Here is a 13,848-nt window from a genome sequence, read left to right as displayed (position 1 = left end):
GCCCCACCCCCAGGCAAACTGCCCAGCCCACCAGCCCCACCCTCCAAGCTCCTTCCTGGCTGCAAGTAAAGTGAGGAGCCCAGGGGGCCTTTGGGCCTGGGCCAGATCTACCCTAGCAGGTGGAGAAGGTGACTCATCGGGGGTGTTAGGATCCCGGAAACAGTTCAGGGTGGGAGCAGGAACCTAGGGACTCCTGGCCTAGCCTCGCCCTACAATGATAGCTGGGCGGGCCCTGGCCTTTCCTGAGGGCCCCCCACTGAGGACTTTCTGCTCTCTGGGAGGCCCAAATTGCAGCTACTGTATTGAGAGATACCCAAGGACTTGCCAGTGCCTGCCTCTCAGCCCTCTGCCTCTGGTTACGTAACTGCGGAGGGATGGGGCTAGATAATCTTGAATGTTCCTGAGATTTCTTCTTCTGATGAGTATGTTGCAGGAGACCACAACCCTGGTGGTTTTCTAGGGATTCAACGCAGCAGTGAGAAACAGATTCTGAAATGGGGGTGGGGGGGGAAGGGATGCAAGGCTTAGCAAATGAAAATACAGGATGCTCCGTTACATTTGAATTCCAGCTAAGCAATGAGGATTTTTTTTTTTTTTTAGTATAACCATGTCACACATACTATTTATACTAAGGAATTATTCAGTATCCATTTAAAATTCAGATTGCCCTGAGGGTCTTGTACTTAGGGTCTGCCAACTCTACAGGGGGAAGGCTATTGGAGCTGGGACTTCAACAGAGGAAGTCCTAGACCTTCAGTCACCTGGGGTTCTCACCACCTGCCTCTTACCCGCTGGGTCCCTTATCCATGGGCTTCTCCGTTGCTTTGTAGAAAGGTGGGGGGGGCGACAGAAGGAGAAAATGGGGTTGGAGGGAATCGAGACTTATGTAGATGGAGAGAGCTCAAGAGGCAGCACCTGGACTCCTCAGCTCAGCCTCCAGCTAACCTCGCACCTGTCCTGCTCACCTCCTGCCTCCACACCGCTGCCCCCGCCCTGCTCTTCTTCTGCACGGTGAGCACCCCCTCCGAGTTCCCAGACAGTCCCGCAAAGTGCTCCTCAGTACAGATGAACTGAGCTCCCTCCCTGGAGATGGCGCCCAGCACACCAGTGGTCAGCGCAGACACCCCTGCCTTCATGGAGCACACAGTCCAGCAGGGAGGCAGGCACTCAAGCACCCACAAAATGCAGATGACTGCCCTTACACAGGCTGCCTGGCCCGCACTATAGAGGGTTCGTGCAGGCGGGGCCAACTCTGTTTCTTGGAGCCCCAGCATAGAGCAGGCTCCAGCGAGTACTAGAGGAATCCAGAGGAGGGAGAGGCTCCCGGAAAGCCTTCCCTAGCAGGACCCCACAGGCCTTGGAAGAAGGGCCTTCCAGATGGAGACGACTGACCTTGCAGGAGAAGCTGGGTGTGCCATGGACAGAGGTGTGGCTGGTGTAAAGGAGGATTAGTGGGGATGAGCCAGGATCAGGCAGCCGTCCAGTCCAGTGCTGTGGCCGGTGACTAGGCGGGGAGGCTTGGCTTCCTGGCATGTCCTTGCTCATGAGCGTTTGCCCTGCCCTGTGGGATTCAGCATTTCCAGAGGGCAGGGACTGGATCTTCCTCTTGTCCCCTCTCCTGCTGGGCTAAGAACCTGACATAGAAGATGGACTGACTCCCAGTATTGGGAGGCAGAGAAAGAGTGATGGTAAATTTGAGGCCAGCCTCAGTACTTGGGAGGCAAAGAAAGGGATGGATTGTAGATTTGAGGCCTGCCTCAGAAATTTAGTGAGGCTCTCAGCAACTTAGTGAGACCTTGTTGTTGTTGTTGTTGTTGTTGTTAATTTATTTATTTGCATTTAAAAGGAACAGCTGACAAAAATTGACCAAAAATAATCTGAACGGGAAAAATAGTCAACACTACTGAAACAGGTTTATTGGAACAAAACCTTTTAAATGCTGTTGATGTGAAAACTTACTGCTCCTTACTTTTCTAAACACATGGTGGTATAATGAACAATATTAAATCACTTCTCTTCTTTCCTGAATGTATAAAATTAATTACCAATTAAGCCGGGAGTGGTGGTGCGCACTTCTAATCCCAGCATTTGGGAGGCTGAGACTGGAGGATCATGGTTTGCAAACACCTCAGCCACTTAGTGAGGCCCTTTGCAACTCAGTGAGACCCTGCTTCAAAATAAAGAATAAAAAATAGGGCTGGGGGTATAGCTCAGAGGTAGAATGCCCCTGGGTTCCATCCCTAGTACCGCAAAAAAAAAAAAAAATTAATTACCAATTTAAAAACTAATGCATCTTCTCTTTAGATGCTTCTTACAGATACTTTCATTTAATAGTGGTATAGTTTAGGAGATGTTTTCATTTACAAGTTAGACAATCCATCCAAGAAAACCAATAGTCTATAGGCTCAGAGTGCAAATAAAAATTTCAAGACTGCAGCAACAACTGACATTTCTAAAATACAAAACAAATAAAATTCTTAGAATGTTCATGCAGAAAGCTTTACTAAGCAGATGGCCACAGAACTAGAATGTTTAATAATTCTACTGGCAACGTCAGTAGGACTCCTGATGTTTCTGGACTCAACTTGAACTCTCAGGCTTCGTATGTTGCGTTTTCATTTTCACTAATGACATAAACATAATTCAAGTCCATGAAGTACTCATTATAGTCAAGGGCATATCCAACAACAGGCTCGTCTGGAATTTCAAATCCAACAGAGTCTGGCCTATACTCAACACTTGAGGGTCCTTCCACCAGCCAGGTTCACTATCTTTGGATTATATTGCTTGCTCAAGGAAAGCAAAGTTTGCATTGTTTTGCCAAAGTCAACTATATCTTCAATAACCAAGACTTTTTTTTTTTTTTTTTTTTGGTGGTACTGGGGTTCCTGGAAGCCCTTCTACCTCCGGGCTACACTCCCAGACCTATTTTATACTTTTTTTAAAAATTTGGAAACAGGGTCTCTTACGCCAGCGCATGCAGCTGGCTTCGAACCTGCGTGATCCTCCTGTCTCCGCCTCCCAAGCGCGGGGATTATAAGTGTGCGCCACCACGCCCCGCAATCAAGACATTCTTTCCAGTTAGAGTTGAGAGATCAGCTAGGCTGGTGGTGTATGCCTGTAAACCCAGTACTTGGGAAGCGGAGACAGAAGAATCACAGGTTCAAAGCCAGCTAAGGCTCTCAGAAACTTAATGAAACTCTATTTCCAAATAAGAAATAAAATTGGAGGCGGGTGTGGTGGTGCACACTTGTAATCCCCGCACTTGGGAGGCAGAGACAGGTGGATCGCGCAGGTTCCAAGCCAGCTGCACGTGTTGGCTTAGGAGACCCTGTTTCCAAATAAAAATGTAAAAATAGGTCTGGGAGTGTAGCCCGGAGGTAGAAGGGAACCCCAGTACCACAAAAAAAAAAAAAAAAAAGAAAGAAAGAAAATTGGGCTATGGGTGTGTATGGGTGTATCTTAGAGGTAGAATGACTCTAGGTTCAAACCCCAGGATAAGAAAATATATAAAATAAAATAAAAAATAAAAAGGTTGAGAGAACATCTCCGCCAATTGCTTTTATGTACCCTGTTGATTATTACAATAGCTTTTCAAGTCTTATAAAATCTATAGTCATAGGAATGGGTTTATCACTGTTAAACTGATTCTGTTCAGTGCTTTAATGTAATTCAGTAGGTCAGCAAAGAATTTATAGCCCCCTTTGAGCACACAGCGGGCAAAATGTGATGGCCTCCCATCTCCTTCATCACATCTCAAGCAAGCCTTTCAGTCCTGTCCATAATTAGTCCATGAGAAATAAACACCTTTTCCAAACCCTCAGCATAATGAGTAGGTATACAAAATAAATCTAGGTCATAGCCTGCTTCATCATCACTAATCAACGCTGGGGCTGCAGGTACACGGGCTGACAGCAGTCTGAGAAGGGGGAAGCTGGCAGAGAGCGAGACTCTTCCTTTCCTTTCCTTTCCATTCCTTTCCTTTCCATTCCTTTCCTTTCTTTTGGTACTGGGGGTTGAACTCAGGGGCATTCTACCTCTGAACTACACCCCCAGCTGTATTTTATTTTTATTCCAAAACAGGGTCTCCCCAGGTTGATGAGTCTCACTACTTCCTGAGGCTGTCCTTGATCGTCCTGCCTCAGCATCCCAAATACTGGGATTACAAGCATGTGCCACCATGTCCAGCTGAGACTCTGTTTTAAAAAACATAAGGGTTTGGGGTGTAGCTTGGTGGTGGACTGCCTGTGTGTTCAATCCCTAGTACAAGAAGGAGGAGGAGGAATAGGAGAAAGAGGAGGAGGAAGAGAAGGAGGAGGAGGAAGAAGAAGAGGAAGAGGAAGAAGAGGGGGAGGGGAGGGGAGGAGGAGGAGGAAGAAGAGGAAGAGGAAGAAGAAGAGGGGGAGGGGAGGGGAGGAGGAGGAAGAAGAAGAGGAAGAGGAAGAAGAAGGGGGGAGGGGAGGAGGAGGAAGAGGAGGAGAGGAGGAGGGAGCCAGGACCAGTCACACCACACTGTTTTCTCTTCTGCCTTAATGTGGCTCAGGGCAGTTTCAGTAGGTAATCACAGTCAGTCTGTAATATTAGAAAAGGTGAGTGACCATCTACTCTATATAGAAGTCCCTGAGGCTTGAGCATCTGTTTGCTTTTCACGGTCATTGTCTGGGATGTGCAGGGACATGTCAGCCTACTCTTCACCAAGCCCAGATGAAATGAGCCGGGCCCCTACAGACACCTTCACCAGCATCCCAATTAAAGAATAAGTGAGAGGTGGGTACTGTGGTTTATACCTAAAATCCCAGTACCTGGAAGGCTGAGACTGTATGATTGTAGGTTTGAGGCCACTGTATAATAACTTAGAGAGAGCCTGTCTCAAAATAAAAAATAAAATAGGGCTGGGGGTATGGCTCAGAAGTAGAATAGCCCTAGGTTCAATCCCAGTTACACACACACACACACACACACACACACACACACACACGAGGCTCAGAGGCTTTATTTTGGGTGCTAAAAAGGGACTAACCCAGGATTGCAGCCCATTTTGCCTAACCTTGAGGTTCCTTCAGTTACACAGACCTGCCTCTGTTTTTTTGAAGTAATCTCTGAGATGTCTTAGCAACTCATTCCGGCTTTATCTCACTTTGATCACGGCCACTTCTGTTCCAGATGTCATCAGAGCTGTTACTTGTCTGAGAACTTCTGCAGTGGCCTTTGCCTAGAAGCAGTAAACTGTACAAGGAGGGAGGGAAGCAGGCAGGCAGGGATGAGGCCGCTCTCCTGGGGCTCCCTGGCACCCTCCCCAGTCTCCCCACCCTTCCTGCAGCCCAACGCCCTGCTCTGAGTCATGTGGCTCCCAGCGCTCTTAGGACAGCGGAGGCCAGGCCCAGCAGAGGTACACGCACAGACAGCATTCCCAGGGCTCACACCTTCCCCCTACAAATCACCTCCACTTGCCCTGGAGTGTTTTGCAACCTCCAGATATCAACAGTCAAAATCTGAGGCTACCGCAGGGCAAGATTCTTCCTGGGTTTGCAGTGGGCTGTGTCTCAGTCACTGTGAATGTCTCAAGGGCAGGGACCTTCCATTCTCTCATTTGTGTGCTCAGCAAGCACCCACTGGGTGCCAGGTGTGGTGCTAGGTGCCAGGGTGCGATTGGGGCTGATGTGTGGCCAGCCCTCACTGTTATAACTGTAGCTGCTCTGAGACCCCAAGTGCTCCACTAAGTGCCCTACAGTGGACCCCCGGGGGCTCCTCACAGCCCTTCAACTGTGGGCTGATGTTTACACCTCAGATGGGCTCCGGGAGCTCAGGCCATGCGACCCGCATCTTGGACCACCTGGACTTACCTGGCTTCTCCCTGGCTTCTCCAAATGTGTGCCTGATACAGGGCCTGTCCTCATGGGATTGGACGTGAGCCATTTTAATGTCATTCAACCCGGTGGTGACCCTGCAGGATATAAAGTACTGTTGGGTGTAGACAAGCGTGAGACCTTCACAGCCACTCTTCAACAGTCTCCTCACCACGACCTTCAGAGTCAAGTTTTTTCTCTCTTCCTTTCTCCCTCTGGCTCTGAGATCCAGCCAGTCTTCTCTCTTTTCTACCTTCTGCGTCACTAGTGGGCTGGTGGCTTTGGTGGCAAGTGCCCCTTCCCTGGATCCTACGGACTTCTCATTGCCCCTTTCCAAGACCTGGACAGGAGCCTGGGGCCTGTTCAAAGTCCTTGTCCAGGTGGAGCTTTCCCGGGTTCTTGGTTTTATGGACCAAGATCATTGCCAGCTCTTAGGTCAGGGGCAGAGCTGAGACTCTGGCAGCCTGGTGCTCAGCTCAGGTTCCCGGGCTGCCCACCTCCTGGGCACCTCACACATCCTGGACAGGTCCTCTAGGACTTGTCCTTGCAACACCCACAGTGGCAAAAACACAATCAGAAGCAAATGCTTCCCAGCGGCAGAAGGGAGGGACCTGCACTTCCTTACCAGAGTGGATTTAAGATGATTCGTTCTGGGAGGCTGAGGCAGGAAGACTGTGTGGACATTGTGAGGTCCGGCTGTGAGGCCTGGCCCAAGAAGGAAAAGAACTCTAGTAGTGACAGGAAAATAACCCTAACCATCTCCCTGCCACCAGCCCATAAACCTACCTGTCTGGCTCCCTGTCAAGACCACCAATGGGGAAAAGCTACGACGTGTAACTATCCCTTCTTCATAATGCTCCACAAAAAGCCCCTAGTCTGTAAGGCAGAGGCCCCTGACTCTCGTGGACTCTCTCTCCATCAGGTTCCTCCTCCCAGATTTGTCCCCAAATAAATCTGTTCCTATTGTTGAGCTGTGCACTCCCTGTCCCAATATTTACCAACATATGATATTTACCAACAGATTGCAAGTTCAAGTCCAGCCTGAGAAATTTATTGAGACCCTTTCTTAAATAACAAATGAAAAGGGCTGAGAATATAGCTCAATAGTAGAGTGTCCCTGGGCTCAGTCTTCAGTAACACACATACCCTTAAGATTATGTGTGGAAGCCAAGCATGGTGGTGCATACTTGTAATACCAGTACTTGGAAGGCTAAGACAGGAGGATTGCAGGTTTGACGACAGCCTCAGAAAATAGTGAGACTTTAATCAACCTAGGGAGACCCTATTTCAAAATAAAAATAAGCCAGGCATGGTGGCACATGCTTGTAATCTCAGTACTTGGGAGGTTAAGACAGGAGGATCACAGATTCAAAGCCAGCCCCAGCAACTTAAGGAGGCTCTCAGAAACCTAATGAGGCCCTGTTTCTAAATTTAAAAAAATAAAATTAGGCTGGGGGCATAGCTTGGAAGTATAATGCCTCTGGGTTCAATCCTCAGTGTCAACAACAACAACAACAACAACAACAACAACAACAACAACATAGCAGAATGCCCCTGGGTTCAATCCCCAGTGCAAAAAAAAAAAAAAAAAAAAAAAAAAAAAAGAAAGAAAGAAAGATGTGTGAGAAATCCTTAATTCCAGTATCTGTTGTAAGCTCAGCAGGGTTTGTTCTGGTGGTTGATGATAGTTGAGGTGGGGATTCTTGATAGCAGTTGTGGAGTAATCACAGACAATGGCAATGAGTGTTTTCCTTAAGGAGGAAGCGATAGCTCTAGGAATATTACCAGCAGGTGTGTGGATCAGTATTAACAGGTTCCTTGGCCTTGACCTTACTTTTGCTACTGTGTGTGTGTGTGTGTGTGTGTGTGTGTGTGTGTGTGTGTGTTACTGGGGATGGAACACAGGGCTTTTCTACCTCCGGGCTATACTCCCAGACCTATTTTATATTTTATTTGGAAACAGGGTCTCACTAAGCTGTTGAGAGCCTCACTAAGTAGCTGAGGCTGGCTTGGAACCTGCACAATCCTCCTGTCTCAGCCTCCCAGGCGCGGGGATTACAAGCATGAGCCACCATGCCTGGCTCACTTTTGTTACTCTTAAGACAGTCAAGTGGGAGAGGGGCTATGCCCTAGGGGGAATTTATGATTTGATTTTGGAGATGAGATTCAGAGAACAAGACCACCCTTACTTGACCTGAAAGCTCAGAGCTTGGGAAAGGAGCCCACAGGGTTTAGGAGCAGGAAGCCTAAGATGAGCAAGGTTCAGGCCCTCCTGGCTCCCCTAACTGCTCTAGAGGCGTCTGGAGCTGACCTGCACCCCTGGGCTCAACAGAGCCCACAGAGGGGCTCACAGAGCCACCGCTAGAGACCTCTGAGGGATCACTGAGAACACCGCATGAGGAGAATGGACAGCTAGGCTTCAATGGTACGCTGGGGGGACCAGAGGAGAGGGCTTTAGACGGTCACGTCATTTACCCGAAGGGGCTGGGGCGGCTGTGAGCAGGGGATACTTGCACCCACACACTGGTCCCAACAGTCTTCTTTTCATTCGAACAGCATCCAACAGCTGGAAGGTGAGGGGAACTGTAAAGGTCATTTGGGGTATCATATTTTTTTGTGGTGCTAGGCATTGAATCCAGGGGCATTCTACCTCCGAGCTACACCTCCAGCCTGATTTTTTATTCTTTATTTTGAAACAGGGTCTCACTAAGTTGTGGAGGGCCTCACAAAGTAGCTGAGGCTGGCTGCGAACCTGGATCCTCCTGTCTCAGTTTCCCAAGTACTAGGATTACAAGCATGCTCCACCATGCCCAGCTCTGGGGTATCATATTTGAATGCTTACTTTGTGCCAGGTACTGTGCTAAGCACATTGCATGAATTATCTCACCTAATAAATATTACTATAAAATAGACATTATAGCTGGGTGTGGTGGTGCATGCTTGTAATCCCAGCATTCGGGAGGCTGAGACCGGAGGACCATGGTTCGCAGACAGCCTCGGCTACTTAGTGAGGCCCTCCACAACTTGGTGAGACTCTGTTTCAAAATAAAGAATAAAAAACAGGGCAGGGGGTGTAGCTCAGGCGCCGAATGTCCCTGGGTTCCATCTCCAGACCCACAAAAAATAAATAAATAAAAAAAATAGACATTAGTATTACCCTCATTTTACAGTTGTGGAAACTTAGGGTCCCAGGGTTCAAGTAAATTGATCAGAGATAGAATCAGTATTTGAAGGAGGGTTGTCTATTCCAACCCATTTCTCCTAAGCACAACACTGCCCAGACCTGCTCAAAGGCACCCGTGACACCTCGCATACCAAATGGAGGAGTGCTTACTAGGAAGAGAAGGAAATGACCCCAGTTAGTGGATAGGAGTGTCAAATCACGTTATGCCGGATTAAAATATCTTTCTACTGTTGATTTAGAACATGACCTTCTAGCGGCGAGGAGATACCCAGCAGGCAGTGCACAGGCGCCTCTATAATTCTTCCTGGTGGAAATCCCCTGGGGAAACACGTCGTGGTCCAGCTGCTGTGGGGTCCCACAGCTACGGAAGAGAGATCCTGTCTCTCCTGGTCTGGACTTGAAAGCCATTTAATACAAGTATACACCCACATCTGGAGTCTACCAGAAAGATAGCTCAGGGACTTGAAAGAGAGGGTGGCAATCAAGCCAGGCCTTATGCATCTACCCGTGGCCAGCATCTGTAGAATACCTTCCACGCCACCTGTGCAGTAGGTCACACTCTGCTCAGTAGAGCTCACCATTCTCGCCTGTCTCAATAGTCTTCTCACAGTCATTTAAAGCTATTTATTTATTTACTTATTTATTTATTTTTGTGGTACTGGGAATTGAACCTAAGGGCATTCTTCTTCTGAGCTGCACTCCAGCTCTATTTTTTATTCCTTTTTTTTTTTTCCTAGTACTGGGGAGTGGAACCTAGGGCCATTCTACCTCTGAGCTAAACCCCCAGTCCTACTTTTTATTCTTTATTTTGAAACAGGGTCTCACTAAGTCGCGGAGAGCCTTACTAAGTAGCTGAGGCTGGCTGTGAACCTGGATTCTCCTGTCCCACCCTCCCAAATGCTGGGATTACAAGCATGCACCACTATGCCCAGTTTCTATTTTTTATTCTTTACTTTGAAACAGGGTCTAAGTTGGTGAGAGCCTCACTAAGTACCTGAGGCTGGCCACGAACCTGTGATCCTCCTGTCTCAGCCTTTCAAGTACTGGGATTACAAGCATGCGCCACCATGCCCAGGTAAAGCATTTTATTTTATTTTGTATCACTGGGAATTGAACCTAGGGGTCTTCTACCTTTGAGCTACATCCCAGCCCTATTTTTTTCTTTCTTTCTTCTTCTTTTTTTTTTTTTTTTTTTTTGTGTGTGTGTGTGGGGCGGGGGTGGTACTGGGCATGGAACCCAGAGGCTTTTCTACCTCCGGGCTATACTCTCAGGCCTATTTTTATACTTTATTTGGAAACAGGGTCTCACTACGTTGCTGAGAGCCTCACTAAGTAGCTGAGGCTGGCTTTGAACCTGTGTGATCCTCCTGTCTCAGCCTTTCAAGTGCTGGGATTACAAGCGTGCGCCACCACACCCAGCCCAGCCCTATTTATAATTTTTATTTTGAAACAGGATCTCGCTAGGTTGATGAGTCTTACTACTTGCTGAGGCTGTTTTTAAACCTGCAATCCTCCTGTCTCAGTCTCCCAAGTATTGGGATTACAAGTGTATGCCACCACATTCAGCCATTTAAAGCATTTTTAAAAAATACACATTTTTTTATTATATATATATATATATATTTTTTTTTGCAGTACTGTGGATTGAACCCACGAGCATTCTATCTCCAAGCTACACTCCCAGCCCTGTTTTTTATTCTTTATTTTGAAACAGGGTCTCACTAAGTTGGCAGAGGGCCTCACTAAGTAGCTGAGGCTGGCCACAAACCTGCGATCCTCTCATCTCAGCCTCCCAAGTACGGAGATTAAAAACGTGCATCACCACACCTGGCAAGGATACACATTTTATGGTAGACTTTTATTTTATTTTTTGGTACTGGAGATTGAACCCAAGGGCATTCTACCTCCAAGCTACAACCCAGCCCTTTTCACTTTTTATCTGTGAAATTCACGTAACACAAAAGCAACTATTTTAAAGTACACAATCCAGTGGCATTTGCTACAGAGAGTGTTGCTCAACCACCGCCTCTGTCCAGTTCCAACACATCTTCTTCACCACAAAAGAAAGCCGCACATCCACTAACAGTCACTCACCGTGCCCGTCTTCCCTCTGCCCTGGCGACTGCCAGCCTGCTTTCTGCCCCTGTGGATTTATGTATTCTGGGTATTTCATATAAATGGAGTCATATACTATGTGACTTTTATGTCTGGCTACTTTCACTTAGTGCTCTTGAGGTTCACCCACAGCACAGCGCTCCAGGTAATGCTGGTATTTCATTGTATGCACACCACATTTTGTTTACCCATTCCTCCAGTAGTGAACATTGGGGTTGTTTCCACCTTTTCGCCTTTGTCAGTGTGCTGCTATGAACATTCCTGTAAGAGCATTTGCTGGCATGTCTGGTTTCAACTTTCCAGGTGTCTACTAATGCATGACTGGATTTAAAATAAAAAATGTCCCCCAGTGGACAAGGTAGCACACACCTGTAATCTCAGTACTTAGGAGGCGGAGACAGGAGGACTGAAGGTTCAGAGACAGCCTCAGCAATTTAGTGAGGCCCTCTGCAACTTAGTGAGATCCTGTTTCAAAATAAAAGATAAGGCCAGGTGTGGTGGCACACTCCTATAGTCCCAGTACTTGGGAGGCTGAGACAGGAGGATCACAGGTTTGAAGCCAGCCTCAGAAACTTAGTCTGTCAGCAACTTAGTGAGACACTGTTTCCAAGTTAAAAAAAAAAAAAAAAAAAAAAAAAGGGAGGGCTGGGCTGGTGTGTGGCTCTGAGATAGAATGCCTCTAGGTTCGCTGGGCGTGGTGGCGCACACTTGTAATCCCTGCGCTTGGGAGGCAGAGACAGGAGGATCACGCAGGTTCGAAGCCAGCTGCGTGCGCGCGGGCTTAGGAGACCCTGTTTCCAAATAAAAATGTAAAAATATGTCTGGGAGTGTAGCCCGGAGGTAGAAGGGCTTCTAGGAACCCCAGTACCACCAAAAAAAAAAAAAAAAAAAAAAAAAAAAAAAAAAAAAAATGCCCCTGGGTTCAATCCCTAAAGCCACAAAAAAATAAAATTAAATAAAAATTAAAAGCCAGGTATAGTGGCACGTGCTTGTAATCCCAGCATTTGGGAGGCTGAAACAGGATGATTGCGGTTCATGGCCAGCCTCAGCTACTTAGTGAAGTCTTTTACAACTCAGTGAGAACCTGTTTCAAAATAAAGAATCAAAAATACGGTTGAGATCCCAGCGCTTGGGAGGCTGAGACAGGAGGATCACACAGGTTTGAAGCCAGCCTCAGCTACTTAGGCTCTCAGCAACTTAGTGAGACCCTGTTTAAAAAAAAAAAAAATAGGGTGGGGGTGTAGCTTGGAGGTAGAATGCCCCTGAGTTCCATCCCCAGTACCACAGAAAATAATAAAATAGAGTTAGGGGTATAGCTCAAAGGTAGAATGTCCCTGGACTCTATTCCCCAGTACCAAAAGATTTGGTTTTGGCGCTGAACTCAGAGTTGGTTTTATTTTTGTTTTTTGTTTTTTTCATTTGAAACAGGGTCCTGCTAAGTTGCTGAGGGTCTTGTTACATCGCTGAGGCTGGCCTCAAACCTGTGATCCATTCATCTCAGCCTCCCGAGCGCTGGGAGTCCAGGCATGCGCCACCATGCCCTGTGCATGACTGGACTCTTAAAGCAGGCGATATTTCTTCGCAGATTTGTAGGATGCTGACAGGACTTTGGCTCTGGTTATGAGCCAAGAGCTAGGGGAAGGGGGTTCTGTCCTGCCCCAGGTTCATGTTTATCAATAGGTGGGATAAAGGCAGGGTGCACAAGTATCAAGTTCACCCATCACAGAACGCCAGGAAAAAGCTAAATGTCACAATGCAAATACGCGAAGAGGGCAAAGGACCAAGTCTTACATGTTTCTTCAAAGCTGCTCCGAGGACAGGACATGGGAGAACTGGTTTACCAACAATGAGGCAGAAAGCTCAGAGTTCAAGCTGAGCACAGGCTATAGGTGAGCCAGACAAATGTAAATGTAGACTATTGACAGGGGCACAGCACCCAGAACAGGGAGGAGACCGTCCTCCCTGCTCCACGCTGTGCCAGGCCCACCTGCGCCCTGGGCCTCTCGAACAGGTGAGGGTGTCCTCTGAGTCAAGGGAAGGCCAGCAGGCTACAGAAGCCTGGAAGCCAGGTCAAGTGTCAGAGTGACAGGTGGGCAGAGGACCCAAGTGGAAGCAGAGCTGGGACAGGGTCTTTGCTGCCTGGGAGCTTTAATGCTGGCTATCTAGGGCTATATAGGGCTACCTATAGGCCAGCTCTGGGGAGGAAGGCTCCCCACTTCCAGCATGGAGTGAAGGTCCTTCCCTTAGGGTCGGGTGTGTGGAGTAAGCTGGGGAAAGACTGCAAAGGGCATCAGTGGCCACGTGACCCTGGAGGTCAGGTGACTTCTCTGGATTTTCAATCCTGAGAAACCGATTTAGCTGGAGAGGGAGGAAAGAGGGGACCAGAGAATGATGACCTGGGGTTGGATTGTCTCACTTTCCTTCTCTTCACTCCTCTTCTCCTCCTCTCTCCTTTTCTTCTTGGTGGACACCAGCACCATTCTTTCTTTTTTTCGTTTTTCTCTTTTTCTTTTGGCACTACGGATTGAGCCCTAGGAGCCTTCTACCTCTGAGCCACATCCTGAGCACCCCCCTTATTCTGAAAAAGGATCTCATTAAGAGGCTGAGGGTCAGCTAGGCATGGTGGCGCATGCGTGTATCCCAGCTCTTGAGAGGCTGAGACAGGAGGATGGCACAGGTTCAAAGCCAGCCTCAGCACTTAGT

The 13,848-nt window shown here is 47.8% G+C and overlaps 1 pseudogene across 1 annotated transcript; it reads right to left on the bottom strand.

Annotated features, from left to right (window-relative positions):
• Positions 1–2,593: 2,593 nt before the first annotated feature.
• On the bottom strand, positions 2,594–9,611 carry LOC308258689 (hypoxanthine-guanine phosphoribosyltransferase-like; annotated as a pseudogene). The gene is made up of 4 exons: positions 9,560–9,611; positions 3,546–3,893; positions 3,055–3,097; positions 2,594–2,836 (listed from the first exon to the last, which is right to left on the bottom strand). The product of its transcript is annotated as a hypoxanthine-guanine phosphoribosyltransferase-like (transcript).
• Between the last annotated feature and the right edge of the window lie 4,237 nt (positions 9,612–13,848).

Source organism: Muscardinus avellanarius (assembly GCF_963383645.1).
Source record: "Muscardinus avellanarius genome assembly, chromosome: 1".
NCBI lineage: Eukaryota > Metazoa > Chordata > Mammalia > Rodentia > Gliridae > Muscardinus > Muscardinus avellanarius.
Note: the sequence above shows the minus strand (reverse complement) of the source record. Positions and strands in the feature narration are given on the sequence as shown.